Source organism: Lithobates pipiens, unplaced genomic scaffold (assembly GCF_037356315.1).
Source record: "Lithobates pipiens isolate NorthernLeopardFrog02 unplaced genomic scaffold, aLitPip1_a1.2 Scaffold_16, whole genome shotgun sequence".
In the NCBI taxonomy this organism is placed as follows: Eukaryota; Metazoa; Chordata; class Amphibia; order Anura; family Ranidae; genus Lithobates; species Lithobates pipiens.
In genome coordinates, this window is record NW_027507748.1 from 555,153,332 (window position 1) to 555,180,458 (window position 27,127).

General features: G+C 46.9%; 1 protein-coding gene across 1 annotated transcript in view; it reads right to left on the reverse strand.

The window, feature by feature from the left end:
* Positions 1–25,441, reverse strand: part of ZBTB39 (zinc finger and BTB domain containing 39) — a 40,734-nt gene extending 15,293 nt beyond the window's left edge. The window contains exon 1 of the mRNA XM_077483556.1: positions 25,304–25,441. The gene's annotated coding sequence lies outside the window, so the exon portion shown is untranslated. The remainder of the gene's footprint in view (positions 1–25,303) is intronic.
* Between the last annotated feature and the right edge of the window lie 1,686 nt (positions 25,442–27,127).

A 27,127-nucleotide genomic window follows, 5' to 3' on the forward strand; every position in this document is an offset into this window, starting at 1 on the left:
CCCTTACCGCCCCCAGTAGGGCCTCCCGGCAAGCCGGGAGTACGGGTATGCTGGAGGGGAAAATCGGTTTTCTGGCCAAGAGAGGAACTCTATCTTGTAGCCTGAGGAAATCAGATCGCAGACTCATTGGTCGGACAGCCGAGAGGCCCACCGGGCTGCAAACTCCCGAAGGCGACCCATGTTGCAGGCGGGGGCAAACCTTCATGCAGTAGCACTTTTGCTTGCAGGCTTGCAGTTCCAGGGATGCTTTTGTCCTTCATAGGTCGCTCTGTCGGGCTGGGGATGCTTAGCCGAAGCCCTGGGCGGACGAAAAAGCAGTTTATGAGCAAAAAAAGAGGGCCCTTGCCTACGGCGTGGCTCCTTAGCCTTCCTGGCCTGTGGGAGTAGTCTACTCTTACCACCTGTGGCATTTTTAATGTCATCTAATGAGGCACCAAAGAGCTGCTCGCCAAGGAAGGGTAAATCCGTCAGGGCTTTTTTTTAGATGCCTGGTCAGCCGACCAGCATTTTAGCCAAATCAGGTGCCTGAGCACCACTGCTGACACTGAAGCCCTGGATAGCAGAGGAAGAGTATCCAGGGCTGCGTCAAACACGTATTTAAGGCCGTGCACTAACTGGTCTGCTAGTTCCACACAGACAGGAGAAGCTTGTTGCTCCCCCAATTCGCGGTGCAAAAGTTTTGCCCACTCAGTGAGGATACCAGTACTGGTCGCATTGCTGACCCCACAACCGTAAACAAGTAACGAGCCACTGCCTCAGCCTTCCTGTCCATGGGGTCCTCAAAAGGCAGGAGGGACTCCTTGTAGTCTACCGAAATCATGGTTACTTTGTTTAACCTGGGGTTCACGACCAGAGGAGCCGACCACTTTTTGAGAAGGCTCTCCTCAAAGAGGTAACGCACCGAAAGGTCAATTGCGGTCGACTACATTTCTTGTATATGAACTTATCGAAATAAGTCAGATACGGAAACACCTTAGGTGTACAGGTTGGCTTATGGGACCCAAAAGGGACCGGTACATCAGCAGAGGGATCTGCTGGCTCCTGGATTTTCAGGGTATCACGCACAGCTGTGATAAGTGCTCCAACAAGCGCTTTATCAAGCACGGACCCAGACAGGGAATAATCCTCACTGTCCGAACGGTCCTGGTCAGCGTCGTCTGAAACAGAACAGGGGTCACCAGCCACAGCAGGGCCTGAGACTGTCACAGTTCTCCCCTGAGGACAGGTGGGGGGGCCCGTTTTTTACCACCTTTGCGCCCACCGCCTCCATCTTGGTAACATACTAATTAAGGACCGCCGACAAAGTGTCCAGAGGCACTGCACTGTCTGCAGGCGAACCGGTTGCAATTGCCTGGATTTCGGGGGAAGAAACCAGTTTCTGAAGCCATGCTGACCCTTCCCTGTCTGCCACCTGTTGGGGACTTAGGACAGTGATGGTCCCACCCTCTTAACTGCTACAGACTGAGGGGCCCCTACCGCAGGACTCACCACCCTGACCGAGTTCTGTGCTGTCCAGATAGGTGTGCCTGTATCAGCTACCAGGTACATAAGAGACAAGACTGCACTGTGCTGAGCTCCTCTGTATAGTGCTGAAGTTGAAAAACGTGTTCAGACTTCAACAAAATGGCCGCCGAGCGTCCAGTATAAAGGACGTGATCACAGGGAAAATGGCCGCTGGACTACAGTAAAATGGAGACAGAGCATGCTGCTCCCTGGTCACACCAAAAATGTCCGAACACTGTATGCAGTGAACAGGCAGAGAAATGGCGGTAAACAGCACTACAGCGATCAGCAGACACAGCCTCCAGACACCTCAGGGGAAAGACTTAAACACATCCAGGACACAGCAACCCAGCGCAGTCCCCACCCCAGGTGAGAGCCCCTGTCTATGGCACACACACACCGCTCAGCAGCCCATGCCGCATCCCCCACAGGGAGGGAAGATAGGGACAGGGAGAGAAGAGAGGGAGTTGAGGGACCCCCGTATCGACCTCCCAGGGAATGCCCAGCTGCTCAGCCCCACCGAGGCAGGGAGAACTGCAATTACCAGTTCCGAAGAGCTGGGAGACATTCCATCACAGACAAACCCTCTGATCAGTGCGGGTGGCTGCTGGCCCGGCACACTGTGACGCAGACATCAGTAGCCTGGTCATATGTACATTATGCCCTCCGGCCGCCCCTGGAGCTATGTCGTGGCTGACCCAGAGCGGAGCTCTGGTCTGCACACACTCGCTGGTCAGGCTGTGGAGACTACAAGGATAAGGGTGTCTAGCCTGTCACCAAGCCGGCTGTTGATAGCAGATCACAGGATCTTTAATCTTGCGCAAAAAGCAAACTTCTGCAGGAAAAAAATAAAACACGGACCGATGGGCCCACAGTAGCAGACTGGGGGGGTGGGGGTTGTTCCCTAAGGGATCGCCCCTTGGGTGGAACTATAAAGTTCTAGTTTTATTATAACATATTAACATGTTCTGCCTAGTGCTCTCCTGAAGGTGGCATAACAACCCGATGGTATAAGAAAGGAGCTGTGTCAGTCACTCTAGCAATCTGACAGATTTGGAGTGTTTTTGCAAAGAAGAGTGGGCAAATATTTCCAAGCCAAGTCTAGATGTGCCATGCTGATGGACTCATATCCAAAAAGACTGAGTGCTGTAATAAAATCAAAAAGGTACTTCAACAAAGTATTAGTTTAAAGTGGTTGTAAACCCTTACAACCACTTTGAGCTACAGGTGAGCCTAGATTAAGACTTGCCTGTAGGTCCAAGAAATATCTCCTAAACCTACACGGTTTAGGAGATATTTACCAAAAGACAGGTCACTGCATGCGCCGTAGACAGTGGCGCACAGGCACACTATCACTTCCTCTTTAAGGGTGTGCACACTTATGCAACCATATTATTTTAATTTTGATTCCCTCCACCTAAAAGATTTGTTTGTTGTTCAACAGAGTTGTACAGTTTATAGGTACATTTAAAAAAAAGTTAGAAAAATTTCTGAAATGATTTACCTTTGTCTCATTTCTTTAAATCACAGAAAACTCACATTTTAAACAGGGATATGTAGACTTTTTATATCCACTGTATATCCATTGATCCCTGGAGAATAGTAATTGCAAGTGAAAATTTCAAAACTCCAGATTTTTAGAGAAATGTTAATATTTATATTTTTGTTTATGTTCAATTATTTGTTAAAATATTGTTTTGCTAAACATTTGCGCAAATATCGAGGGGGCTTAAAAAAAAAATAAACAGTAGCACCTTTTTATTCTACGGTCATGCTTTCAGAAAAACAGGATTTTTAAAACAGCTTACCTGTAAAAATCCTTTTCTTTGAAGTACATTAGGGGACACAGAACCATAGTTACTATGTGGGTTATAGCCACCTTCAGGTGATGGGCACTGGCACGCCCCAAGACAAAAAGTACACTTCCCATGTAAGCCCTCCCACTACTGGGAGTACCTCAGTTTTGTAGCCAAGCCATATACGTGTACAGCAAAGAAGGGAGGGACCTCTGTGTCCCCTGATGTACTTCAAAGAAAAGGATTTTACAGGTAAGCCATTTTAAAAATCCTGTTTTCTTTTAATACATCAGGGGACACAGAGCCACAGTAGTTACTATGTGGGATGTCCCATAGCAATGGCAACTGAAATGAAGGAGACAACAAAAAAGGTAGGGCATTAAGAGATTAGAGGGCTTATACTGCAGCCTGCAGTATACTGCGCCCAAAGGTAATATCCTCATGAGCTTTTACATCAATTTGATAGAATCTGGTATATGTATGGACCCGAGCCTGAAAGAATTGAAAAGGAGGAATTTTCTTCTTTAGACCATAAGCTTGAACAACCACTTGATGAATCCATTTGGAAATAGTAGATTTTGATGCTGCCTGTCTTCTTTTAGGACCTCCCGGCAGAACAAACAAAACATCTGTTTTGCGAATCTGAGCAGTCTCCTTTGAATTGACCTTGACAGCTCACACTACATCAAGAGAATGTAGGGACTTCTCTTCCCTAGATCGAGGCTCTGGGAAAAAAGGGAGGCAGAATATCCTGGTTTAAATGAAAACCTGTCACTACTTTTGGTAGGAATTCAGGATGAGGCCACAATACCACCTTATCCATAATAAAATATGGCTCTTTACAAGACAGGAGCCGCCAATTCCAATATCCTTCTGGCAGAGGATATGACAACCAAAAAGATTAAGTCTCTCGTCAAAAGATCTGCAGCCTGCCCAGTGCGCATGCGCCATAGACAGCGGTGGCTGTCTTTTTGTAAATATCTCCTAAACCGTATAGGTTTAGGAGATATTTCTTAGACCTACAGGCAAGCCTTAATCTAGGCTTACCTGTAGGTCAAAGTGGTTTGTAAGGGTTTACAACCACTTTAAAAAGGGGATTTACTCCAGAGATGATAAAATAATTCTACCACTCTATAAGACTCTGGTCCAGCCACATCTTGAGTATGCCATCCAGTTCCGGGCAAGTAGGATGTGCTGGAAATGGATATAGTTCAGAGATGGGCAACAAAGCTAAGGGACTGGAGGACCCTAGTTATGGGGAAAGACTACAAGTATTGGACTTATTCTCTCTGAAGAGGAGAAGCTTGAGAGGGGAAATGATAGCAATATGCAAAGAGCTCTCCAAGGTCCTTAGAAAGAAAGCTGCAGATGCCCATGATCGTGGCAAGGGATTTAACTCAAAATTATTTGAAACAAATCATACCAGTACCACATACAACTAAGTTAAATAATCTAAAAGTAGCATAGATCGAAACAACCGCTACTTGTCCTGAACAGGCTGGCTCAGAAAAAAAAAAAAAAGATCCTCAAAAGCCAATTGATGTTACAAAGTCTTCAAGAACCCCAACATTTCAGATCCATCCATCTAATAATTCAATACTATACAACAAAACTCAAACTAGTGGCCCTCTAGCTGTTGCGAAACTAGTCCCATCATGTCTCTGCCTGTAGGAGTCATGCTTGTAACCGTCAGCCTTGCAATGATCTCCTGGAACTTGTAGTTTTGCAACAGCTGGAGGGCCGCCAGTTTGAGACCCCTGCTATACAAGCTTGATCACAGAGATCACACTTTGATTTTAGAGAGGAGTGGTCCTAGGCAGGGCTGTAGTGTGCAACTTCCTGCTGAGTTTGTGGAACATGGTTTGGCTCCCTTTGGTCAGTACCCAGAATTTACTTCAGGTACCTACAATGCAGTCGGAAAGTATTTTGCAGAGCTTCACTTTTTCCATATTTTATGTTACAGCCTTATTCAAAAATGGATTAAAATTCTACAAACAATACTCCATAATGACAATGTGAAAGAAGTTTGTTTGAAATCTTTGCAAATGTATAAAAAAAAAAAATCACATGTACATAAGTATTCACAGCCTTTGCGCAATGCTTTGTTGAAGCACCTTTGGCACTAATTACTGCCTCAAGTCTTTTTGGAGTATGATGCGACACAAGCTTGGCACAGCTATTTTTGGGCAGTTTCTCCCATTCTTCTTTGCAGGACCTCAGCTCCATCAGGTTGGATGGGGAGCATCAGTCTACAGCTCCTTTTAGCTCTCTCCATAGATGTTTAAGTCTGGGCCACTCAAGGACATTTACAGTTGCCCCTTTGCCACTCCTTTGTTAACTTAGCTGTGTACTTAGGGTCGATGTCCTGTTGGAAGGTGAACCTTCGCCCTAGTCTGAGGTCCAGAGCGTTCTGGACCAGGTTTTCATCAAGGATGTCTCTACATTGCTGAATTCATCTTTCCCTCAGTCCTGACTAGCCTCCCAGTTCCTACTGCTAAAAAACATCCCCACAGCATGATGCTGCCACCACCATGCTTCACTGTAGGGATAGTATTGATCAGGTGAGGAGCGGTGCCTGGTTTCTTCCAGACATGACGCTTGCCACTCAGGCCAAAGAGTTCAATCTTTGTTTCATCAGATCAGAGAATTTTGTTTCTCATGGTCCAAGAGTCCTTCAGGTGCCTTTTGGCAAACTCCAGGTGGGCTGTCATGTGCCCCTTACTGAGGAGTAGCTTCCCTCTGGCCATTCTACCATACAGGCCAGATTGGTGGAGAGTTGCAGAGGTTGTTTTTCTGGAAGGTTCTCCTCTCTCCACAGAGAAACGCTGGAGCTAATGTCCTTCAATGCTACCCTTTCCCAGATCTGTACCCCCCATACAATACTGTCTCTGAGGTCTACAGATAATTCCTTTAACTTCATGGCTTGGTTTTTGCTCTGGCATGCACTGTTAAAGCGGAGTTCCACCTGTAAATAGAAATTCTGCTGATCGGATTCCCCCCCCCCAGGTGGCAAATCTAGGGAAAGGTCACCGCACAACTATGTAATGTCCGGCCCCCCTTCCTTTCCCCTGCTGCATTCTGAGAGACACACAGGTCCCAGAAGACAGCAGGGACCGTTCAGAAATCGTAGTGCGGCTCGCGCAGTAGGAAACAGGCTGTGAAGCCTTAAGGCTTTGCTTCCCTTAGTAATGATCCTGGCGCCTGCACCCGGAGCAGAGGGACAGGTCGGCTTTGGGTGCCGACATTGCGTGCTCCCGGGATAGGCAAGTGTGCTCATATGAAGTCAGCAGCTATAGTATTTGTAGCTGCAGACTTTTTTTTTTTTTTTACCCAGGAGGAATTCTGCTTTAGGCTGGGTTCACATTGCAGCGGTTATGAGAACTGGATGCGATTCGCACCGCACTGCAAATCACATCCAATCTCTGTGCGATGCGAGTTCAGCCACACAGATAGTATGGCTGAATTCGCATCGCACCCGGCCCAAACTCGCACAGGACCCTTTTTTTTGGTCCGCAGCAGAATCGGATCGCATGGGTGTTCACACCATGCGATACGATTCCTGTCCGAGTTTGCAGATCGCACTGCGATATGCGAACTGATCTGGGGGTGTCATTAACGTTTCACTGACACTCTCAGCAGTTCGCATAGGGCAGTGTGAAATGCCGCCGGCAGGTATGCGATGCAGGAACCCGCCGTGGATTTGCGGCGTTCCCGTATCACTGCAATGTGAACCTAGCCTTAACTGTGGAACCTTATATAGACAGGTGTGTGCCTTTCCAAATCATGTAAAATCAACTGAATTTACCACAGGTGGACTCCAATCAAGTTGTAGAAACATCTCAAGGATGATCAATTTTGAGCGCCATGGCAAAGGCTGTGAATATGATTTTTTTATTTTATTTTATTTTTTAACCACTTCAGCCCCCGAATGGATTTACCCCCTTCCTGACCAGAGCACTTTTTTTAACCCCTCAATTGCCCCCTAATGTTTAATCCCTTCCCTGCCAGTGTCATTTACACAGTAATGACACATTGTGCATACACTCCACAACCCAACTGTCAGCGTTCTAATAACTGCCATCCAATTGTTTTCTGTGACCCCCTGGTCACTGAACCCAACCCTGACGCCCCATTCAACCAAAATTGACAATTTTTTTTGTTTATAGCACAAAAAATAAAAACCGTAGAGCTGATCAAATACCACCAAAAAGCTCTATTTGTGTGAAAAAAAAAAAAAAGGAAGTCAATTTTGTTTGGGTACAGTGTCGCACAATTGTCAGTTAAAGAGACACAGTGCTGTATCGCAAACAATGGCCTGGTTATTGAGCAGCCAAATCTTTCAGGGCTGAAGTGGTTAAACAATACCAAAATTGTACTACTGGACGCACTACCATACAGAAGTGGCAGTTTGGGGGGGGGGGGGGCGCACTTACACACAATGTGCATACACTTCACAAGCCAACTATCGGCTTTCTAATAACAGCCACCCAATTGTTTTCTGTGACCCCTGGTCACTGAACCCAACCCCCCCCCATACATTTCCACTATTCACAGTTAATTCTAAATGGATGATCTGTGGGGCTTTTAAAGTATCACTTATGAAAAATATGGGTACCGAAGTTTGTCATCAAACTTCGGTACCCATATCAAAAATATGAATAATGAATGCTTTAAACTTGCCAGCACTATGATGGATACTCACTGTGGGGCTATGTATTGCAGTGTACAGACCCCCACACAGTCAGCACACAGCGTCAAGGCACTTATGTGCAGCAAGGTCTGGAAGGGTGGCCAGGATATTTGGAGTTAATTCACCTTTTCATTTTTTGTGAAAATATAAAAAAGGTAAATATAAAAAAAAAAAAAAATTTGGTTGAGCTGTCATCTGTGACAGTTATCACCAGAGTCATGCCTTAGGTTTTGTATTTAGCTATGGTTTACATCACGCTACTTCACTTGAAATAGAGCGATTTCAGGTGCTTCATGCACAGATGTCTATTGAGGTCACACCTGAAATCCGCAAAAGTAGTGCAGTAACTACTTTTGCAAATCGCTGTGGCGTTGCACCAATTGGAACGGTGCCATTGCCGGTAATAGACTGTGACGTGTCACGACAAATCGCTCCAATGTGATCAAGGGCTTATTGACGGTATAGGCAGAATGTAAGTGAAAACACCTAAATAAATAACACTGGCATGTTTGATCAGGAATTTAATAACATTTTACTGAGCATTTCTAACTCAGAGCAGAACTTTAAGTCCTCCTTCCCTCCCATATTTGGCATGTTATTTTTTTTGGGAGGGGGAGCAGATACCTAGTGTTCGACAGGTACCCGCTTCCACTTCCGCTGGGATTGCCTCAGCACCAGTGAGATGGCACTGACGATGGGCACTTACAGGTAGCACCGATAGACGGCTCTGCTGGGCACTGATAGGCATCACTGGCAGGCATTTTCATGGCACTAATTGGCAGCTGCCTGGGCACTGATTGGCATTTCCCTGGTGGTCTAATGTGGCCATCCCTAGTGGTCCTGGGTGGGCATCCGAGGGGGGGGGGGGGGGGGGGGGGGGAGGTATGGCTGCGCTGATAATCAGCACAGACACACCCCCCCCGTCAGGAGAGCAGCCGATCGGCTCTCCTCTACTCACATCTGTCAGACGTAAGTGAGGAAATGGCAAAGGCTCTTCCCATTTACATTGTAATCAGCCGTGATTGGGCATGGCTGATCATGTGGTAAAGAGCCTCTGTCGGAGACTCTTTACCTAGATCGGAGTTGCAGTGTGTCAGACTGGCATGTCACAACAACAATCGCCACAATGCGACTCCCCCCCCCCCCCCCGGGGGCGCACAGTGGCTTGATATCCTGAAAACATCATTTGACATCCGGTCAGGATATTGCAACCACTTTGCCAATGTCATTTTGCTATATGGCAGGTGGCAAGTGGTTAAAGCCCACTCTTCCTGTTGCCACATATGTGTCGGTGGTATGCAATAGGTTAAATAATGTTCAGTTTGTTAACTACTTGCCGACCGCCCACAGTACATTACAGCAGGTGGGCGACATGTACAGGCAAAGCGACATACCGCTATGTGATCACATGATTACAATGTCAACAAAGCTGTTATGAATCAATGTGAATTTTTTTCTGTTAACATGCTTTTAACTGTCAGTGTCCCTGATCACCACCACCGCCAGTTACCATATGGAACAATAAAACTGTGGGAAGAAAAACAAAAAACTTTTAACTGCACCGGTTGGTCGGGAAGCACTTGTCAACTGGCTCCTATACATATACGTCGGCACTTTAACCAGTTGCCGACCGCCGCACGACGATGTACGTCGACAGCATGGCACGGGCAGGCATATTGGCGTACATGTACGTCCCTTGCCTCCCGCGGGTCGGGGGCCCGATCGGGCCCCCGCCCGGTGCCTGCGGCGGTCGGTTTTCGTCCGGGAGCGATCCGGGACGAGGGGGCGGCCATTCATTCATGGCCACCCCCTCGCGATCGCTCCCGACGAATAGGAATCCCCCGTGACATCACTTCCTCTCCTGTAATGTAAACACAGGAGAGGAAGTGATGTATTCTCTCCTCCGTGTCGGTATTTTTCGTTCCGACACGGAGGAGAGCGGATCGGTGAGTTGCACCAACACTCTACACACACAGTAGAACATGCCAGGCACACTCACACCCCCCCGATCACCCCCCCAATTACCCCTGCCCCCCAGTCACAGTGACACCAATGTCATTTTTTTTTTTTTGCATTGGTGTCATTTGTGACTGTAATAACTGTTAGGGCAGTTAGGGTTAGCCCCCTTTAGTTCTAATGTACCCCCCTAACCCCCCCAATAAAGGTTTAACCCCGTGATCACCCCCCGTCGCCAGTGTCACTAAGGCTGGGTTCACATTGCAGCGGTTTATGAGAACGAATGTGATTCGCACCGCACTGCAGTGCAAATCACATCCGATCTCTGTGCGATTCGAGTTCAGCCATTCGCCGCACCCGCCGCAAATTCGCACGGGACCCTTTTTTTGGCCCGCAGCAGAATCGGATCGCATGGGTGTTCACACCATGCGATCCGAGTTTGCAGATCGCACTGCGATATGCGAACTGATCTGGGGGTGTCAGTAACATTTCACTGACACTCCCAGCAGTCCGCATAGGGCAGTGTGAACTGCCGCCGGGAGGCATGCGATGCGGGAACCCGCCGCGGATTCGCGGCGTTTCCGCATCGCTCCAGTGTGAACCCAGCCTAATAAGCGATCATTTTTCTGATCGCCGTATTAGTGTCACAGGTGACGCTAGTTAGGCAGGTAGGTATTTAGGTTCGCCGCAGCTTTTTATAGCGCCAGGGACCCCCATATACTACCGCATAAAGCCCCCTGATTGCCCCCTAGTTAACCCTTTCACCAGTGATCACCATATAACTGTTACAGGTGACGCTGGTTGTTTAGTTATTTTTTTTATAGTTTCAGGGCACCCGCCATTTATTACCTAATAAAGGTTTAACCCCCTGATCACCCGGCGGGTGTCATTTGTGACTAATAACTGTTAGGGCAGTTAGGGTTAGCCCCCTTTAGTTCTAAGGTACCCCCCTAACCCCCCCAATAAAGGTTTAACCCCGTGATCACCCCCCGTCGCCAGTGTCACTAAGGCTGGGTTCACATTGCAGCGGTTTATGAGAACGGATGTGATTCGCACCGCACTGCAGTGCAAATCACATCCGATCTCTGTGCGATTCGAGTTCAGCTATACAGATAGTATGGCTGAATTCGTGTCGCACCCGCCGCAAACTCGCACGGGACCCTTTTTTTGGTCCGCAGCAGAATCGAATCGCATGGGTGTTCACACCATGCGATCCAAGTTTGCAGATCGCACTGCGATATGCGAACTGATCTGGGGGTGTCATTAACATTTCACTGACACTCCCAGCAGTTCGCATAGGGCAGTATGAACTGCCGCCGGGAGGCATGCGATGCGGGAACCCGCCGCGCATTCGTGGCGTTCCCGCATCGCTCCAGTGTGAACCCAGCCTAATAAGCGATCGTTTTTCTGATCGCTGTATTAGTGTCACAGGTGACGCTAGTTAGGCAGGTAGGTATTTAGGTTCGCCGCAGCTTTTTATAGCGCCAGGGACCCCCATATACTACCGCATAAAGCCCCCTGATTGCCCCCTAGTTAACCCTTTCACCAGTGATCACCATATAACTGTTACAGGTGACGCTGGTTGGTTAGTTATTTTTTTATAGTTTCAGGGCACCCGCCATTTATTACCTAGTCTCACTAGTGTACCCCTAAATTTAGGGGTGTCTACTTTCCAAAATGGGGTCATTTGGGGGGGGTTTGTGCCATCTTGGCATTTTATGGCCTTCAAAACTGTAACGCCCTTAGAAAGCCTGAAGGCGGTGCTTGGTTTTCGGGGCCCCGTACGTGACAACTTTGTGAAAAAAAAAAAAAAAAAAAAAGTTTGTAATTTTCCCGCAACTTGTGGCAAAATATAAAATATTCCATGAACTCAACATGCCTCTCAGCAAATAGCTTGGGGTGTCTACTTTCTAAAATGGGGTCATTTGTGGGGGTTTTGTGCCATCTTGGCATTTTATGGCCTTCAAAACTGTAATAGGTAGTGAGAAGTGAACTCAAAAATTTACGCCCTTAGAAAGCCTGAAGGCGGTGCTTGGTTTTCGGGGCCCCGTACGCGGCTAGGCTCCCAAAAAGTCCCACATATGTGGTATCCCCGTACTCAGGAGAAGCAGCAAAATTTATTTTGGGGTGTCATTTCACATATGCCCATAGCATGTGTGAGCAATATATCATTTAGTGACAACTTTGTGTAAAAAAAAAAAAAAAATTTTTTTTTTTGTCATTATTCAATCGCTTGAGGCAAAAAAACCGGAGTTAGACTTACCGGTAACTCTTTTTCTAGGAGTCTTCCAGGACAGCCTTTGAGATATAGGGCTCCTCCCTCCGGGACAGGAAACACGTCAAGCCAATTAAATAAAAGGTGTGGTCCTCCAGGCCCTCCTCAGTTTTACTCCAAGAACCGCCGGGAGGCTCTGAAAGACATAACACACTAACAATCATGTTAATACACATCCTCACCACTTAGTCCAATTTAAACAACTTTGGGTGGGAAGCCAGGCTGTCCTGGAAGACTCCTAGAAAAAGAGTTACCGGTAAGTCTAACTCCGGTTTTCTCATATCGTCTTCCAGGACAGCCTTTGAGATGATAAGCAAGGAGCTCACCTTGTCAGGGCGGGACCACTGCCTGGAGGACCTTACGTCCAAAAGTCTGCTCTTTATCAGACCATAAATCCAGACGGTAATGTCTTGCGAACGTTGAGTAGCTGGACCACGTTGCTGCTTTGCAGATCTCCTCCGGAGAGGCTCCAGCCCTCTCTGCCCATGATGCGGAAACCGCCCTTGTAGAGTGTGCCTTAACTAAGGGTGCCTGCTTCCCCTCTAACTCATAGGCTTTAACTATCGCCATTCGTATCCACCTGGCGATAGACGCTTTGGACGCCTTGCAGCCCTTGCGGGCGCCCGAAAAATTAACAAAAAGTGAGTCTGACTTCCTGAAGACCTTAGTGGCTTCTAAAAAAATCAATAGACTTCTCCTGACGTCTAACAAACTTAAAGATCTCGCCTCATCCTTGTCTGAGGTTGAGAAAAAAGTTGGCAAAATAATATCCTGTGTCCTATGAAAAGTGGACACCACTTTAGGAAGAAAACTAGGATCAGTCTTAAGTACTACCCTGTCCTCTAAGATTAACAGAAATGGCTCTCTGACCGAGAGCGCTTGCAGATCACTGACCCTTCTAGCTGACGTGATCGCTATCAAAAATACAGTCTTTAGTACAATCCACTTAAGTGAAGCCCCCTCTAATGGTTCAAATGGATCTTGGGTCAGAGCTCTAAGAACCAAGGCCAAATCCCAAGTAGGACAGGACTTCATTCTCACAGGCCTGGATCTAGATAGAGCCTTGAAGAAGTTCCTGACAAATGGATTCTGCTGAAGGGAGGACTGAAGGAAAACACTTAAGGCCGCCACCTGTACCTTTAGAGTGCTGATAGATAGGCCCAGTTCTACCCCTGCCTGTAGAAAATCTAGGACTGCCGGGACCCCGGGACTTGCAATCCCCTGTTCTCGCAACCAGGAATTAAACCTCTTTCCTACCTTGGCGTAAATTGCCCTAGTAACAGGTTTACGGCATTCTAACAAGGTCCTAATCACTCTCTCTGAGAAACCCTGTGACCTTAAGATTTGTTCCTCAGATACCAGGCCGCAAGCTTGAGCCTCTCTATCTGAGGGCACAGGATCGGCCCCTGGGAAAGTAAGTCCTCCCTGACTGGTAGAAACAGCGGAGGATGTACGGCCAATCTCTTTATGCTGGCAAACCAGGGTCTCCTTGGCCAAAAAGGAGCTACTAAAATGAGGTCCGTAGTTTCCGAACGGAACTTCTGCAGAACCTCCGCCACCATCCTTACGGGAGGAAAGGCGTAACACAGGCCAAACATCCATGGATTGGCAAGGGCGTCTATCCCCCTGGCCCGATCCTGTGGGTGAACCGAAAAAAATTGTGTCACCTTCCTGTTGCCTTCTGTTGCAAATAGGTCTATTTCTGGCCTTCCCCAGCATGACACGATCTCCTCGAACACTTCCTTGTTGAGGGCCCACTCGTCCTGACCTATCTTCTGGCGACTGAGAAAGTCGGCCAGGAAATTCTGGGTTCCCTTTAGGTGAATGGCTGATATTGAGGACAAATTCTTCTCTGCCCAGCAGAAGATTTTGTCCGCAATTACCTGCAGTGCAGGGCTTCTGGTTCCCCCTTGCTTGTTCAGGTAGGCTACTGCTGTCACTTTGTCTGAGCGAACTTGCAGATCCCTGCCATGTAACCGGGACTGGAATGTTTCTATAGCTTTCCAGACTGCCAGAAGTTCCTTCTGGTTTGAGGAACGACCTGTCTCTAGGTTCGACCAGGAACCCTGGGCTAAGGTTCCCTCTAGGTGGGCACCCCAACCCAGCGCACTGGCATCGGTCGTGACCACCACCGTAGCTTGTGGGGACCAGGGAAGACCCCTGTCTAGGTTGACCTGGGCCCGCCACCACCAAAGAGACCTCCTGACTGCCGAGGATAGGGGCATAACCTGATCCAGGCTCTCCTGCCTGCCATCCCAATAACGGAGCATGAGTCTTTGTAAAGGACGCTGATGATGTCTTGCCCAGGCCACCGCTGGAAAGCATGATGTCATCAACCCTAGGACTCTCATCACCTCCCTGATCTGGGCTTCCCGACCAGATTGAAGCTGGGCTACCGCCTGCTCTAGCTTGCCGATCTTCTCCTCCGGAAGAAATACTCTCATTTCCACTGAAGAAATCCTGTATCCTAAATACAGGACCTCCTGTGAGGGGGTCAGCTGGGATTTTTCCTGGTTTATCAGCCACCCCAGTGAGCGCAGGAAAACCAAGGCCTCCTGTATGTCCCTCTGCAGCTGTTGGGCCGACTGGGCTATGAACAGTAGATCGTCCAGATATGGGATCACTGTTATAGCCTTGAGCCTTAATGGGGCCAGTGCCTCTGCCAGAACTTTTGTAAAGACTCTTGGTGAGGCTGAAAGCCCGAAGGGGAGAGCTCGAAACTGGAGGTGTAACACCCCCGTGTTCAACCTCACCGCCAACCTGAGAAATCTCTGAGATTCCGGATGAATCGGGATATGCAAATATGCATCCCTGAGATCCACTGTGGCCATGTGACAGCCCTGAAACAGGAATTTGGTTACCGAGAAGATTGACTCCATCCGGAACCGCTTGTATTTTATAAATCTGTTCAGGGGACGGAGATTCAGTATTAACCTGAACTTCCCCGAAGGTTTCTTTACCACGAATACGTGGGAGTAAACCCCCAAGCCTCGCTCCTCCTGAGGTACCTGCACCATTACTTCTTGGTCCACCAGATCCCCCATAAGAAGAGCCAAAGCCTCTGCTTTCTCTTGGTCCCTTGGTAACCTTGTTACTTGAAAGTTCGGGAGGGGAACTGAACCAAACTCCAACCTGTAGCCGTTCCTTACAAGATCTCGAATGAACGGACTTTCGGTTGAAGCTTCCCACTGTGGGAGGAACTTCCCCAGTCTTCTTCCCACTGTGGGAGGAACTTCCCCAGTCTTCCTCCCACCGGGACGCAGGAGTCACTGGGTTTTAGGGGAGGGTTGAGGAGGATTGAATAAGATACCTCCTCTGCCTCTTCCCTTGTGACCCGTCCAATGCTTTTTGGGGCGAACCTCCCTTTCCTGCAGGTTTTGCTGCCTGGGGCTTCAAAAAAGGCGTTTCCCTTCAGGTCTCTTTTTCCTTTCTGGGAAAGCTTTCTTCCTATCCTGCGTGCGCTCTAACGCCTCTTGCAGGCCGGGCCCAAACAAATGGTCCCCTGAAAAGGGTAATCCACACAACTTTAGTTTTGAAGCTGTGTCTCCTGACCAGGCCTTAAGCCAAACGGCCCTTCTGGCAGCGTTCACTAGTGCTGCTGATCTAGCAGCCAGTTTGACTGATTCTGCCGAGGCATCCGCTAAAAAGCCCACCGCTTTAAACAGTAGCGGAAAGGACTTCAACAGCTGTTGCCTAGAAGTACCTGCAGAAATATGTGATTGTAACTGTGTAAGCCAACACTCCAAGTTTCTGGCCACACAGGTAGCTGCTAGGGCCGGTTTAAGCCCGATGGAAGAGGCATCCCAGGCTCTCTTGAGCAGCAGATCTCCCCTCTTATCCATAGGGTCCCTGAGTGAACCCATATCATCAAAGGCCAAATCTGTCTTCTTAGAGACCTTAGCCAAGGGAGCGTCTAATTTGGGAACCTTGTTCCAGGGATGCACCGCATCCGATTCAAAAGGGAACCTCCTTCTAAGGCTACTTGAAAAAAATGGCCTTTTTTCCGGTTGTTCCCACTCCAGCAGAATCGCCTCCACTAGCGACCTATGGACGGGGAATACCCTGTCTTTCATTACACTCGACCCTTGATACATCATGTCGTGTTTTGAAAGCTGGACCTGTTCTTCTCTGATCTCTAAGGTGTCATATATAGCCTTGAGGAGGTCACCCACATCATCCAAAGACAGCTTGTATCTGGCTGATCTAATGGCCTCTTCCTCCCCCTCAGATTCTGAAGTAGACTCTGTCCTAGAGGAGGCTAATGACCTGGATAACCTCTCCCTATCCACCTCCTCCTCCTGACTTGGTTCGGATAAGGAAGGCATACTCACGGCTCTGGGTAAAGAGACAGAAGGACCCTGCATCCTATCCATCATGTTTTTAAAAGATTGGAAGGTGGATGCAATCTCATCCTTTACGGATGTTAAAACATTGTGACAAGCTGCCACCGAGTCCTCTTTTACCAGGCTACTGACACAATCTGGGCAAAGCGGCTTCTCCCAACCGGTGCCTAACTTAGCCCCACACACGGCACATTTCCTTCTGGGTAAAGGTATCTGGGCTCTGTCCTGTTTAACCTAAAAACAAAGAAAAACAGGGTCCCATTAAAATACCACCCCTGACCACACCACTGTGCTTCTAGGGTCTGTTTAGGAAGTGCCCCCCTTCACCAGCAGGTTCTCCACCCCGGGAAGGTGCTACGGGTCAGAGTGACCCCCCACCCCCCAGTGTAAGTCCTGGTCTGCCCTCACCAAGCTTACCTGAGAGGTACTGGAGCCTGTTGAACCGGAGTCCACCTGCACAACCGCACTCTCCATGGTTCCTGTGTATCACTCAGTCTCTCTGAGCCTTCACACTGCTCCAGGCAACCCTGTAGTCACACCGCCGCGCCCAAAGGACTGGAACGGGTCCTGCGGCGCCCCCTGATGACGCGAATCCGGCGGAAGTGCGTCTCTCCCACTTCCGTACGCCAGAGCGCAAAAACTCCGCCCCGACGCCGTGCGTTCTTACGAACGTACCGCTCACAGTACCCGAACGCCGGTCGGTAGAGCGAACGTCTCCCGCCGCCTCCGACCGACAGGTACGAGCGGTTAGCGCTCCGAGGGGGAGATTGCCGCGTATCGGGGTCCCGTTCTCTCCGAACGTTTAAATGGCAGCGGGGACTGAAAGCTACCCTCTCCTCCCTTCGTTCGGACCGAGGGGTGCTAAGGGCCAGGTCCATCAAGGCGCTCTCCCCAGGTAAAACCCCTGAGAAGGAGCTCCCCTTACCAGTTCCAAGACGTGCTCCTTCCCGTCCGGCAGGAAACACAAAAAACTGAGGAGGGCCTGGAGGACCACACCTTTTATTTAATTGGCTTGACGTGTTTCCTGTCCCGGAGGGAGGAGCCCTATATCTCAAAGGCTGTCCTGGAAGACGATATGAGAAAATAAAATATTCAATGGGCTCAACATGCCTCTTATCAATTTCCTTAGGGGGTCTACTTTCCAAAATGGGGTCATTTGGGGGGGGTTTTGTACTGCCCTGCCATTTTAGCACCTCAAGAAATGAGATAGGCAGTCGTAAACTAAAAGCTGCGTAAATTCCAGAAAACGTACCTTAGTTTGTAGATGTGACAACTTTTGCGCAAACCAATAAATATACAATTATTGACTTTTTTTTTACCAAAGACATGTGGCTGAATACATTTTGGCCTAAATGTATGACTAAAATTGAGTTTATTGGATTTTTCTAATAACAAAAAGTAGAAAATATCATTTTTTTTTCAAAATTTTTAAAGCACCCTGTCCCAACGAGCTCGCGCCCAGCAGCGAATGCATACATAAGTAGCGCCCACATATGAAAACAGTGGTCAAACCACACATGTGAGGTATTGCCGCGATCGGTAGAGTGAGAGCAATAATTATAGCCCCAGACCTCCTCTGCAACTCAAGACATGCAACCTGCAGAACGTCGTCTACGGGGTTTTTAAGGGTAAAAGTTTGACGCCATTCCACGAGCGGGGGCAATTTTAAAGCGTGACATGTTGGGTATCAATTTACTTGGCGTAACATTATCTTTCACAATATTTAAAAAAAAAAAAAAATTGGGCCAATTTACTGTTTTCTTATTTTCTATTCCAAAAAGTTTAAAAAGAAAAAAAAAAAAAGTGCGCTTGCAAGACCGCTGCGCAAATACCGTGTGGGAAAAAAGTATTGCAATGAACGCCATTTTATTCTCTAGGGTGTTAGGAAAAAAAACAAATTATAATGTTTGGGGTTTCTAAGTCATTTTCTAGTAAAAAAAAAACAAAAAAAAAAAAAAAAAACAACCGTTTTAAACTTGTATACACAAAAATCTCAAAACAAGGCTGGTCCTTAAGTGATTAAAGTGGTTGTAAACCCTTTACAACAAGGGGTCTTCAAACTATGGCGCCCTTCAGTTGTTCAGGAACTACAATTCCCATCATGGCTAGTCATGTGGCTCCCTCATGGGATGTGTAGTTTCGTAACAGCTGGAGGGCCGTAGTTTGAGGATCCCTGCTTTACAACTTTATGCTACAGGTAAGCCTATAATAAGGTTTACCTGTAGCTACCATGGATATCGCCTAAACCTGCATGGTTTAGAAGATAGCACATGCGCACTGGGGCAAACTGAAGAAATGCCACGTATGTGCCGTTGCTTCATTCTGTGTGCCATTACCGACAGCCTCCGCGTGGGAGTGATGTCATCGTGGCATTCGGCCAATCACAGCGCCAGAGCTGCGATACCAGAAGTAACCCCCAGGAGAAATGTCGTCGGCCAGAGGGGGAAACGATGACGGCTGCAGGGGCTTCAATCTAAGGTAAGTAATTCATAATGAGCTCATATGCTATGCATACAAGCTCATGACTTTGTCTTGCAGGGTTTTTTTTTTTTTAACCAGAGTTTACAACCACTTTAATAACCAGTGTTTAGTGGGGGTACCAATTACAGGTCTAAGGGCCAGTGCACACCACAAAAAAAAAAAAAAAAAAAAAAAAAAAAAAAAATGCATTCCGGATGTGTTCCGATTGTGTTTTTACCTATAGTTCACACCACAAAAACTCACTCTGGATGCATTTCTGCATGCGCATTTTTTATGCGTTTTTTTATTGCTGTAATGCGTTCTGTGCATTTTGATTCATTTGGCTGCATTACAGTACAGCTCAATGCAGAAAAAAAAATGGAGCATATTCTATATTTTTGCTTTTTTTAACTGCACTGAAAACGCAAGCACGGTGTGAACTATGTCATTAGAACCCATATAACCTACTGTCCATGCGTTTTCGATGCAGAAAAAAAAATAATAAATTTAAAAACACAAACACACTGGCCTGCATCTGGTGTGAACTGGTCCTAAATGTTCCACACTGCTTTACTAAGGGTCCCTTCACACAGGCGACTTGTTTGTTTTTCAGGTGAAAAATGGAAAATAATTCATTCCCATTAGCTTGCAAATGTAAAACTGGATGATCATCCATTTAACTACATATGTGTCTGTTTGGGTCCATTTTTTTTTATTTTTTTAAATGGAACAAGGCTGTGTAATTTTTCTGTTAAGACGGCTCTGAACAGATGTAAATGTTCTGTTTATATCCATTTTTAGACAAGTAAAATTTTTTGTTTTTGTCACCTATGATTAATCTCTTCAACAACTAAAAAATATAGTCGTGAACTGAACTAAAGACGAATGTAAAAACTGATGTAAAGTGAACAAGTATTCATCAGTTTTTCTTAGCAAATAACGTGACTGAACAGATGATGCCTGTGTGCAAGGGCCCTGGGAGTGCAGTGACAGGGGTCTTCCCTTAATGGAGAGGAATTATAAACACCCGTAAGACCCCTTTAACACTGGGAGGCATTTTTCAGGAGCTACAGCACTGAAAAAAGTCTCAGCTGCAAACCCAGCGTGGAAACTGTGCTGGTAGGGTGTCACAAAAAGTTCTGCCAACAGCTTCTTTGCAGCAGTGTAGGAGGGGTGAATACACCGTTCCTCCACCACTCCTGCCCATTGAAATCAATGGGCAGCACCATGTTTTGCGGGCAGATTTAACCCTTTTTTCAGCCACTAGCAGGGGTTAAACTGCCCCGCTAGCGGCCAAATAGCAGAGCTAAAAACAGCGCTGCTTTACCGCCGATGCCCTGGCGCTTTCAGTGTGAAAGGGCTCTAAGGCATTTTTTGCTGCCTGTGCCCCCATTAGGAAGATTCACCCTCTATTTGTCCTGTTTACCATGATCACGATCATGAAAGCGCAAAGGTTACTCACAATTTGAACATTTTCATACGACAGAATACATCAGAAGTGACGTAATGTGTTGACTAGTTTTGTATGTATTATTTTGTTTCGGAGCATGTGTAGTCTTTCTCTTACAATTTTTTTTCATATGAAAACCGTACTAATGAAACGAAAATCGGACGTTGAGTTCACATCCAACAAAAGTTTTATAGTCTGCACATCCAGTTTTTGTCTGATGGAAAAGCGAAGTTGGATGTTGAAAGCACCGTAGTAATGATCCGAAAATCATCAGTCAGCTTGTACAAATTTTTCTATCCGATTTTCTTATAGTGTGTACGGAGCTTAACAGTGAAAGGAAATTCCAAATTTTGAGTTGTCATTAGAATAAGTGAGGAAATCTTCTGGCGACACCCTGAGATTCCCGCACTTCGGCAATATGGCTTCAGGAAGAGATGGAAAATCTCCCCAAGGGCACCTTCCATTGAGGAGGTGGCTGACAGGTCCATGTCCACTCAGTTTATGCAAAGCAGACATGGGCAGACCCCACTCGGTTTACTCCCGGGTGCGCCATAGAGCAGACTCTGCTGTCCGTTTACACCCTGCTGCCTACAATCCAGTGAGTCTAAATAGAAAAGGAAGCGCTCCTCCTACATTTGTTTTTTTTCAGTGGGCCCAATCGGCCCCAGAATAAGGTGGATGTAAACTTACACCAGTCCAATTACACCTGCCTTTCTATAGGAATGCATGGACCTTTAGATCAGGTCCACCTAAAAAAAACTGACAGGAGGACCTGATCGGATCGCCCCTGTGAAAGGAAAATAAAGTTTTGCCTTTAATTCTACTTAAGACCCCATACGCATTATAACGCGGGATGCCAGACATTGTGCATATACTTTTCCTGTGCGTTGTTGCATTACACATTCATTTCAATGAGCTGCCCTATGTGCGATAAAGACGATTGTGCACCTTTTTTGTTTTCCGGCTGATGTCCTGACGTCCACATCTCTGTGAATTTAAAGGTGTGATTTGGCACCTGAGCTGGGGATCCATGTGGTACCACCTTTAGTGTACGGTTATGAGGAGTTGTACGGTCAGCATGTACTGTATCATCTGTATTGTTTTTATCTTTTCCAATGAGTCTGATATATAAGAAAACAATATCCCAAGCTTTCTTTATAATAAACCCCTGAAGAAGGAAAATGCACAAAAATGCATTTTCACAATAATACAATAATGGTTTATGGTTGAATATCCAATCTGTTGACCTTACTGTTGTGGAGGGTACTTTGGAATTGCAAGCTTGGGTTAATCTTTGATACATCAATGAGTAGACATATATAAAGTATTATTGTTGGATATCTGTATGCTATATGCACTGTTTACTTTTATATTTTTATTGTGTATATTAATAAAGTTGGCAGTTAATATGCCTTTTAATTAATTATCTGATTTATATATACTCCTTATTCTGCCATGTAAAAAGGCCAAAGGGGTATCTGCCAAATGCAATTGTTGCATATTTTCTATAATGCAATTTAGGATGACGGCAGTCTAATTCACACAAATTCATTTCTCAAATCCATTTTCTCCTTTTCTCTACACTTGTGCACCTTTTTTAGCTTCACACAAAAGCCGTGCTTCTGACTGTGGTATTTGGGGTGCCATTATCAATGAATGATACTCACCTTTCTGTGATCCCTTGCTGGCATCTTCTCGTGTGTGCCGGTTTTCAGCCACCTTCATTTGCTGGCGCGGGATGATGTCACTCTTGCACAGGAGCTTCTCACCCCAGCACACACGGGATCGGACCGGCTGCTGAGCATATTCCCCTCAGTTTACAGTCCGGGGATTGCTGCAAGTAAGGCAAGTAGGTGACATTGCGCGTCTCATCTGCAATAAAAAGCCTGTCTGCTCACAGTATGTAATAATGGAACTTTAGTTCCACTGCAGGCTTCATGCACACTGAGCTTAAAGTGGTTGTAAACTGCAGCAGTAAAAATAAAAATCCCACATAAGGCCCCTGTCACACCTGCGGACCGTTTAGGTCTGCCTGTCAGTCTTTCCTAGCAGACCTGAACGGACGCTCCATGTACCTCTATGGAGCGACGGATGTCAGCGTTGACATCCGATCCGCTAAATCCAGACAGATAGAATCAAATGAAAAAAAATAAAAATAAAACGGACAGGCGGTCCATTTTCAATCGATCTCCCCATAGAGGAGAGCCGAGATCTGACAGGTCCATCCCTGCACAGTCTGCACAGTGAGCAGAGACGGACCAGTCAGTCACCGGCTCAGTGGATGGATCCCTGCTGAGCAAGCGGAGTCCATGAAAACAGATCCGCATGTGTGAAAGGGGCCTAAAGCAATTGCACAATGCGCCAGTACTAGCACATTATGAAATGCTTAGCTTAGAACGAATCCCTCCAGCGGTGTGCCATTACTGGTGACAGGGCTTCTATATGGGTTCATGTGCTCCAGCTGTATGAGCTGTATGAGCGGCCAGAGCTGCAATGATGTCACTCCTGCATGTGCGCAGGGGAAGCCTTGGCTCTGCCACAGTATGCCGGACCTTTAGCATGCATGTGCCGGTGACGTCACTGGCTGTATCCACTGAATATGTCCTAAGCACCTCAAAGTCGCATGACAAGTTGCACCCCACGTTTTCCTATGATAAACGATCATATCTGTGCGACTTCAAAGTAGGCTCTGCACTACTTTGGTCTGACTTTCATGTGACCTGAGGTCCATTGACCTCAATATAGACACTCAAAAGATATGATGCATGATATAGTCGTAATTTGTGTGCGACTTGTGAAAGAAATGCCAGCAATGAAAAAACAGACCCTTATCTAAGTATGCAGCATGGAAAATCAGGAGGGGGGGGGTGACTACCTACCAGACCCGAAGGGGAACTGCACGCTATTTATTTTCATTGTCAGTGTTCTAGTGAGAAGTGCCCAGGACAATCAGCTGTTGGGACAGCACCTGTGCACATTAGCTGACACAAAAATACAAATTTCTCTCAGATTGTGCCCCGCACACCCGTGGCGAGTTCATGTCGGTGATTTCTACATGATGGCCAGTTGGGGGCAGAATTTTTAAAGATGGCCAGTGCTGCAAAACAAAACTTTTTATGACACTGCACTTGCGAGGCGTGTTTAGCCAACTGATGGGCGGGTTCAGGGGTGTAACTAGAAATCACAGGACCCCATAGCAAAATGTTGTATGGGGGCCCCAACCACAAACAGCCCCCTCGTGCGTTTGATGGGCACCGTGGCTACGTTTGATGGCACAGCAAATTACTTACAGGGTAAGGCCGAGGTTCATGTCAGGTACAGTCACACAGCAAAGCAGGCAGGCTCCGTCAGCAGCTCTTTTCAGAAACGCTCCTCTCCCTCTGAGCCACGCTGTCTGAAGAAGGCCGAGGTGGATGTAGCCGAGCTTGTTTTCCAGCCACGGCCTCTGACGTCACTGGTCGCTAGGTGTCGGGCAGCCGGCGATTCTAGCAACTAATGCAGTCAAGTGATGTGCCACAGCTTCAGCGGCTAGGCGCCTCTTCTCTGCAGCAGCTCACACCACCGGGGTGCGCACCCGCCTACGATCGGCCCTGCTCATCAGGCCCCACTCGGTTGCGGGGCCCCATAGCGCCTGCGCGGGTCACTATGGCGGTAGTTCCGCCACTGGGCGGGTTTGCAGGATGTATTTAGCATAAAAAGTTTTGTTTTGCAGCACTGGCCATCTTTAAAAAATTTGCCCCCAACTGCAATCCATTTATAAATCTGTCACCGACATGAACTCGCCACGGGTGCGTGGGGCACAATCTGACAGAAAAATTTCTTCTGTCGGCTATTCTGCATAGGCGCCGTCACAACAGCTGATCATAAAATCAGCTGTTGTGTTGTTCTGTACAGCGCATGCGTGGTTTGTCCCGGGCACTTCTCGTCAGAACACGGGCATTCTATTTTTTTTACATTGAGATTCCTCGCTGACGACTCATTGGTTGTGAAGGATGCAGCGTCCGGCTTCCCGGCAGTCTCCTTAACAACCAGTTATTCTTCACACAGAATTCGAATGGGTCGATCATGGTTTGATTTTTTCCCCCCCCAGCCTGTAAAAGCACCTCTATGTAAGCCAATGTGTCCACGTACACGTGTGTACAGGCATATTACAGGAGCAGTTTTGTACACCAAAGTTGCGCTCAGGACGAGCCAAAGAGCAAAAAAACACGAAATGCTCCTAAATTTGTGTAACACTTGAGTGTCGCTGCATCCCATTGGCCAGAATATCCTGACCGATAAAATGCATTAACACTTGATGTCTGAACGTTAGCTGACATTTTTTTTGTTGTGGTGTTCAGAGCTCCATGTCCAGGAGACTTAAATGTGCCCCATGAATCCCCCTCAAGTCTTTTGCAGCCACTTCTTCCAGAACACAGAGCTGAACAAAGCCTCCAGCACACTCATCACTTGGCTGGAATGTACAATGCCCCCATTTCCATCACTGGAAGAAGAAGTGTGCAGCAACCAATCAGACATCAGCCTGCTGATGGGAGATCAGTGAAAAGCTGAATTCTGATTGGTTGCCATAGGTTACAGCATTTCTTCTATTCGCCTTGCTCTATGTACAGCAACACTGACAAGGCTCTCGGTAGCGCACACACCGAGTACAGGGCTGTGAGTACAGGTGTCCGGGCCTACGGCCAGCTCTGTATCGGTGTACACAGGGTGTCCTCTCCTCTCGGCTTCCCATACAAACATTCCGGGGAGGCCTCTCACCACACTCTCTCCTCCTCACCCTGCTTATATTAAGGCGCCGACACCAACCGCGCACCGAATTACAACGCTCACCTTAACGGAGTCTCTTCGGTGCCTCACCGGCAGAGTACACAAAGGCAGCTCAGGAGCTCCGGCCTCCGTACAGGATGACGAGAGCGACCCCGTCCAGAAGAAGAGCGACATTATCGCACTCCGTATAACCCCCAAGGCTATAACAGCGCCACCTGGGGGTCGGAGGGTGAAGGAGTATAAAGAGGACTAGGAATGGCAAGGAAGCAGTAGTGTACAGTGCTGTAAGACTAGGGATGGCAAGGATGGAATAGTATGTATAAGACTTGGGATGGCAAGGATGGAATAGTATGTATAAGACTAGGGATGGCAAGGATGGAATAGTATGTATAAGACTAGGGATGGCAAGGATGGAATAGTATGTATAAGACTAGGGATGGCAAGGATGGAATAGTATGTATAAGACTAGGGATGGCAAGGATGGAGTAGTATGTATAAGACTAGGGATAGTAAGGATGGAGTACAATGTATAAGACTAGGGATGGTAAGGCTGGAGTAGTATGTATAAGACTAGGAATAGTAAGGATGGAGCGGTATGTATAAGACTAGGAACGGTAAGGATGGAGTGGTATGTATAATACTAGGGATAGTAAGGATGGAGTCATATGTATAAGACTAGGAATGGTAAGGATGGAGTAGTATTTATAAGACTAGGAACGGTAAGGATGGAGTGGTATGTATAATACTAGGGATAGTAAGGATGGAGTCATATGTATAAGACTAGGAATGGTAAGGATGGAGTAGTATGTATAAGACTAGGAATGGTAAGGATGGAGTAGTATGTATAAGACTAGGGATGGCAAGGATGGAGTAGTATGTATAAGACTAGGGATGGTAAGGATGGAGTAGTATGTATAAGACTAGGGATGGTAAGGATAGAGTAGTATGTATAATACTAGGGATAGTAAGGATGGAGTAGTATTTATAAGACTAGGAATGTTAAGGATGGAGTAATATGTATAAGACTAGGGATGGTAAGGATGGAGTAGTATGTATAAGACTAGGGATGGTAAGGATGGAGTAGTATGTATAAGACTAGGGATCATAAGCATGGAGTAGTATGTATAATACTAGGGATGGTAAGGATAGAGTAGTATGTATAAGACTAGGAATGGTAAGGATGGAGTAATATGTATAAGACTAGGGATGGTAAGGATGGAGTAGCATGTATAAGACTAGGAATAGTAAGGATGGAGTAGTAAGTATAAGACTAGTAATAGTAAGAATGGAGTAGTATGTATAAGACTAGGGATGGTAAGGATGGAATAGTATGTATAAGACTAGGGATGGTAAGGATGGAATAGTAAGTATAAGACTAGTAATAGTAAGAATGGAGTAGTATGTATAAGACTAGGAATGGTAAGGATGGAATAGTATGTATAAGACTAGGGATGGTAAGGATGGAATAGTATGTATAAGACTAGGGATGGTAGGGATGGAATAGTATGTATATATAGCACTGACCCCCGAAGGAGCTGCTGGTTTGATTGGCCTTACTGTTACCTTCTTCTCCTCGATTTGCATCTAGGGGTTTCCCATGGTAGATACCCAGTAACTCTAGAGACTGGCGACAGATCCACATAAAGCGATTTTTATTGCAAAAACGTAGATAACGAACAGTCTCTCAAAATAGGATCAGAGGGTTAGGAAGGAAGTTCAGGTACTCTTAGTGTCAAAGTCAATGATGAAAGAAATTCTTACTTTGACTAAATCCAGAGAATAGCCATTCACAGCTGGATGTTCACTAAAGTTGGACAGTCCCTCTCTCACAAGGCCTAGCAACCAACAAGGTCATTTACTCAGGAACAAGTCTCTGCCACAGACATT